The sequence below is a fragment of the Coptis chinensis genome, chromosome 2 (genome assembly GCF_015680905.1).
Source record: "Coptis chinensis isolate HL-2020 chromosome 2, ASM1568090v1, whole genome shotgun sequence".
Lineage (NCBI taxonomy): Eukaryota > Viridiplantae > Streptophyta > Magnoliopsida > Ranunculales > Ranunculaceae > Coptis > Coptis chinensis.
Genome location: NC_141457.1, coordinates 79,395,999 through 79,402,136, shown reverse-complemented (window position 1 = coordinate 79,402,136; position 6,138 = coordinate 79,395,999). Strand labels below are relative to the sequence as shown.

Here is a 6,138-nt window from a genome sequence, read left to right as displayed (position 1 = left end):
ATATCTGCTCCCCCAAATCATCTCCTAACACAAATTCTATGAACTCTGAGAAGTTAGTAGATGTGCAGACGAAATAGAGATCCAGAAAAACTGAAACATCATTCATCTGAGAGAAGTTAAATGCATTTGTTTACACAAACAACTAGAATTCAACTTAAGAAGCTTCAATGTTCATTAACTACAATGTAAACAGACAACAATTTCTTAATCTTACATCAATCTTTGGACCCAATACTGAAACCTTGAGTATGCATCTTTTGTTGGTATGCCTTCAACAGTTCAGGAATCTCATGATGATGATACTTTTGATTACATACTCCTAATCTTACCGTATTACCTACAACCTTCTTCTTCTTCGGATACCACAGTTGAAAGAACCTCTTCTTGGGAATATTCTCTTTTCTAAGCTATGTCCTACAACGGTTGCATTGTTAGAATACACAATTTGATGAAACTGTCAGGTTTACAGAGTAGAGTTCCAGGGCTCCAAAATGTAAACTTTGAGATATACCATTCAAGCACACCATGATCATCAGTCTTCGTCCATACCTTCCTCTTCATTGTCTTCTCATCTTCATCTTTGTTACCATCTTCATCCTCCTCCTCCATAATGTCTCCTTCAGTGTCCACAAATCGAAAATAGATTCTTCAAATTTGGGTGCTGAAAATCGAAAATAGGGGGTTTTGGGATCTTTTGATTTCAAATTTGGGTACGTGAAATAGAATAGTTTGTTGGAGGAGAGGTATTTGTTTTGGGTTCGGTTTGATTTTGATTTTTGATAGTTAAAATGGAAATTTTCAATTTTTGGAGAGAGAGAGAGCGAGAAGGTAAGGGTTTTGATCGCAAAATAAAAATGAAAATTGGGAGAGAAAGAAAATAATTTATTGAAATACCCCTGCTCTATTTAGTTAAGGCAATATTTGGGCCTTTGATTTCTAATTTAGATTGGGTGATCCAACGGTGAGTTTAATTTTGTAAGGTTTTTGTTAGATTTTAATTTTGTCAACCTATCCGGCCCGTATATATATATCGGCCGTTGGATCATAGCTAATCAGATCAAGATGAAAAAGCGATATTTCGGAATTTGGGTTTCCAAATTCTTCTTTTTTAACGAAGGGTTTGGGTTTCGAAATTTCGAAATTTCTAAACAGCAAACAACAAACTAAGGGTGTGTTTGTTATGATGGAAACACTATGGAAAGAAAAGGAAAATAAGAGTGGTCCACCTTTTCCATAGTTTTTAAGGCGTTTGTTTACCCATGGAAAGAAAATGGGCTTTTCCATATGGAAACAAAATCATAGAAATGGAAAAGGTTTTGTGTCCTTAGCTAACCCCTGAAATATTTGTGGAAAGGAAAGGAAAGGAAATAGATAGATAGGGCTTACTACTAATACACCCATGACCCAACAATACAATTATTCCTTTCCATATCTTTTGCAAACAAACATGATTATTCCTTTCCCCAGTTTTTACTTTCATTTTCTCAGTTTACCAAACACATACCATTTAAAATTATTTCCTTTCCATTCCATTCCATTCCATTCCATAGTGGACCACCCATTTTATTTCCTTTCCTTTCCATGAGTTAAAATTTAACAAACACACCCTAAGATCGTCAACAAACAACAAATTCAAAATCAAAACCACCGAAATCATCAACAACAAAATCAAACCACCGAAAAACCCAAAATCAAACCCAAAAACTCAAAATTCAACAAACTACGATCACGAGGGTTTTGAAAGTTCATAAAAACAACAAATCATCTACAAAATCAAAACCACCAAAAAAACCAAAATCAAACCCAAAATTTAAAACCCAAAAATCCAAATTTCATGGGCGATCCAACATCATCATAAACACACTATGTTGAAGACTACAACCCTTTTTTAAATATGGCAATTTTTTGTTTTCTTCTACCCATTAATGGTTTTTTTGTGGTAGTTCACTTTCTATGTTGGTGTTTGATCAAGTTTTGTTGTTGGTGTAGGGAAGTATCTGATGTCTGTAAAAGCTTCATTTAGTAATGTAGTAAACGTCCTACTTGACTGGGATGATGTGCACAATGGATATCACTGTTCATGGTGTGGTGTTTCTTGTGATAACCGCAGCTTCTCTGTTGTTTCACTATAAGATTTGTTATACCCATTCTTATTAACTTTTGTACTTGTTTATGGATTTGGGTCTTTTTTTGTCCCTTGGTGTAAGAAGAATGTTGGTTATTTTTTCTCTGGTGTAGGAATATGTCAAATTTGAATTTGGGTGGCGAAATTTCTCCTTCCATTGGTGATCTGAGGAACTTACATTCCATGTATGTAACCCCTAACCTTGTATCATTTTAAAGTTGTAGCAAAGTGTGAAGTTTGATTATTGTTGTTTTTTGGTGTGCAGTGATTTGAAGGGGAATCACTTGACTGAGCAAATTCCTGATGAAATAGGCAACTGTGGTGATCTAAGAACTCTGTAATCCCTCAACACCCTCGGTGGTTTGAAATTTTTAAATTCACAATAAAAAAGGAAAATTAGAATTTTGTATTCATTACATTTGTCTAACGTCTTCTATTACTTGGGATCCCTATATGTGGGGGTTAATCAGGGATTTATCTGGGAATTTGCTCTATGGAGATATTCCCTTTTCAATATCCAAGCTTAAACAGCTTGAGGAATTGTAAGTTACCAGTCCAGTCCACCCTGTCCATATTTAATGTAGCTTTTTAGTGTGTTTATGATGATGTTATACATGGATTTCGTTATCGTTATCGTTATTATTATTTTTGTTATTATTGGTATTGTTATTATTTTTATTGCTATTTTCTGTGTTGTTGGCAGTTAGGAATGGTGATGAATTAGGGATAAAGGTGCTTAGTTTTGTTGGGGTAACTGTGTTGTTTTTAGTGGTTGGATAAAGGTGCTTGGCATGGAAAAGCTAAAAGCAGAGTTGCAAGCACGCGGGATTGAAATGAGGGGATACTTTGCCAGAGCGAGCTGCCAGGCTCTTCCTGCTCAAGACTACTCCTTTGGAGATGCTGCCTAAGAAGCTATTAGCAAAGAATTTAATGGAATCTTTCTCTTTGGTCTGTACTAAATGGAGAAAAGAACCATTGCCGCTTAAATAGTTTGTACTTTTGGAAACTCTGTTGAGAGAATTACTCGACCTTTTGTGACCATCATCTTTCTCTGGGGTAATTGTGTTGTTTTTAGTGGTTGGATAAAGGTGCTTGGCATAGAAAGGCTAAAAGCAGAGTTAGTGATTGGCTGTACTAAATGGCTGCTCAAGACTACTCCTTTAGAGATGCTGTACTAAGAAGTTGTTTATTTAGTTCAATTAGTTATTACTGTTGTGATTGGCTGTGACTAAAGTTTAGATTTTTCAATTTTGTTATATGTAAGAAAGATGGTGGTATTGTTTGCTCTTTGTATTATAAAGTGAGTTTTTTTTTTTTGTTATTGGGATTGTTTTAGGCCCTAGCTTAGTTTTTGGTTACTTCATAGAAAAATGAGTGGTATGTACAAAAGGAATTGGCCTGGTCTTTAAAGGCTAGCTTAAATGGTTTTTGGCCTGGTCTGTACAAAATGAGCTTAAATGAGTTTTTGGCTTCGCCTGGTCTGTACAAAAGGAATTAGCATGGTCTGTACAAAATGAGTTTTTGGCAGTCTTCTTGGCTAGGCGCCAAAAGGAATTGGCCTGCTCTTTAAAGGCTAGCTTAAATCCTTATGCCCAATTCGAAACTCTGACAGAAATTGTTGAAGGCCCAGTTCGAAACTCTGACAGAAATCCTTGAAGGCTAGCTTCTCATATGCAGTTAGAAACTCTTTAAACTAAAGGCTGCCCTGACTTGTTATCAGTTTAAGGAACTTAAGGCTGCTCTGACAGAACTAAAGGCAGCTCTAATTTGTTATGATCAGTTCGAAATAAACTCTGACAGAACTAAACCAATATCAATCAATATGCAATATCAATTTTCTCTGACATAACTAATCAATACGCAATATGCAATTTTCTCTGACAGAACAACATTGGAAACTTACATATTGCAGAAGCCTAAAGCCAAAACCTCTCAGCAGTGAAAAGAAACTCAAACTCAAACACAGCAGTGAAAAAGAGATAATTACACTAGTATAGAAATTTTGAAGGCACTTGGACTCCTAAGTGATGATTCTCAAATTGAGCTCCTTTTGTTATGTCTATGATTTATTCATATTATGATAAGGTGAAAAGTAGTCATAATCAGAAATTTAATTACTCTGGTAGTCATTTCATAAGTGAAACAAACATTAATGAAGTATTTAACTTAATATGCCTTTCAATATAAGTAGTCTCTTTTGAACATGTAAGGGTGCGTTTAGTAAAGTACACCCATTTCTAATTCGACCGGGGATATGATGATGATTTTATTTTTTCAACTTTAGCCGATGCCGGCTTCATTAGTTCTTGCCACATTAATGGAACTGAAGTGTAAGAAACCATAAATATCATGGTTTCACTTTTAGTGATTCTTTTAAGGAACCACTTCTTCTAATCTTCTTCTTCATCTTTGTTCATCCAGCAGGATGCTATTTCTCTCATTTAATCAAGCATGCGGGTTAACCAACCAGGAAACTCTATACACTAAAAGGAAACTATGTTAAAATGTATCAATCCATTTCATCTCCAACCCTTACTAATCAGTCAATCAACAAAGTCATAAATAAACCAACACATTGTTGGACAAACCCTTTCAGATATACGGCCATACACGTAACAACCATCTTCCTAACATCTATAACTGAATAATTAAAGTCGATAAGCAAGTGTCCATCTGAATAATCCACTAGCTGGTTCATTCAAACAATAGATATTATACTAAAAGTAACGAGCAAATATACTACAAACCGATTGAATGGGGCATATATTGAAAAGGACGTAATTTGAAGCAACAATTTCGTAAGTAAATAACGAGCGTGGAAGAGAATCATGGAATAAACGATGTTGATCTTTAATGTAAAATATTGTTCTGAATGGACTTCCACGTATTGGTTTTCCAATGATAATGCCAAGAAAGATTCAGGGTTCTATTTAAGAAGACATATGACATCTAAGAAGAAGGTAGGTTACAAATGTGCCAGAAGGAGCTACTTAAGGTGCAATTACTCTCAAGTATCAAGTCCGCATTCCATTCAAGAAGCAGGAACGTAATATCACTTCAAGTATCAAACCCTTCGTTAAAAAAGAAGAATTTCGAAACCCAAATTCCAAAATATCTATCGCTTTTTCATCTTGATCTGATCAGCTATGATCCAGCGGCCTATATTCTGCTGTCTACCTAGCCGGCCCGATATATATATATATATTGTATTGTTTTTCTATATGAAGGAAGACTTGAGACATTGGTATATATATATATATATATATATATATATAGGGGGAGGAATGGTTATGACTTATGAAGAAGCATTTTCTGAGGAACACAACCTCTATTACTATTTCAACAGTTAATGGTTGGATCCTCCACCATTCTCCACCTCTCCACTTCGTCCTTTCTATAATTCCATGTTGCTTTTTTTGCTCACGGACTTTTTTCCAAACAACTAAGCCCAGGTCCAGCCCAGAGAGTCAGCTAGTTTTTGTTTACGTGTCTTGGGACTCAATTTTAAAGATGCACTAGGTATAGTAGTACTTATTGTTTTAAACAAGTGGTTTGTGTTTTCATTGGTTATGCAAATAACTAATGGGACTGCAGCTAATCATGATTAGCCTATCAAAGCACGAGCATAGCAAGACGGCGGAGAAGGTTGTTTATCGATGTTGGTTTGTATTGGAACTCTAAGATACTGGTGAATTTTTTTCCTTGCAGACTGGGTTATGAGATAGTTGCATGATGAGATACTATCACGCGAGCTGGAGAAGGAAGATGAGAAGGCGATGGAAGGCCTATTTAAAACCACCTTCACTGTGTCTTCATCATCCCAAAACCAAATACGCTCTATCTATCACAATTTCCATGGCTAGTTCCAAAGATAAATCCACCCTTAATCAAGCCCACTAAAACAATATTGAAAATCTTTCTGTTGATTTCGTTCACAAAGTTCTCCTGCCATATAAATCAGTCCCTACTATTGCTTATTCAGATCTCATGAAAGCAAAACTTTTGGAGCACAA

At 35.5% G+C, this 6,138-nt stretch overlaps 1 long non-coding RNA gene across 1 annotated transcript; it reads left to right on the top strand.

Annotated features, from left to right (window-relative positions):
- The first annotated feature begins 1,613 nt into the window (after positions 1-1,613).
- Positions 1,614-3,440, top strand: LOC147518093 (uncharacterized). The gene is made up of 4 exons (XR_015213995.1): positions 1,614-2,310; positions 2,391-2,462; positions 2,596-2,667; positions 2,829-3,440. It is a non-coding gene; the product is annotated as an uncharacterized LOC147518093 (long non-coding RNA).
- The last annotated feature ends 2,698 nt before the right edge of the window (positions 3,441-6,138 follow it).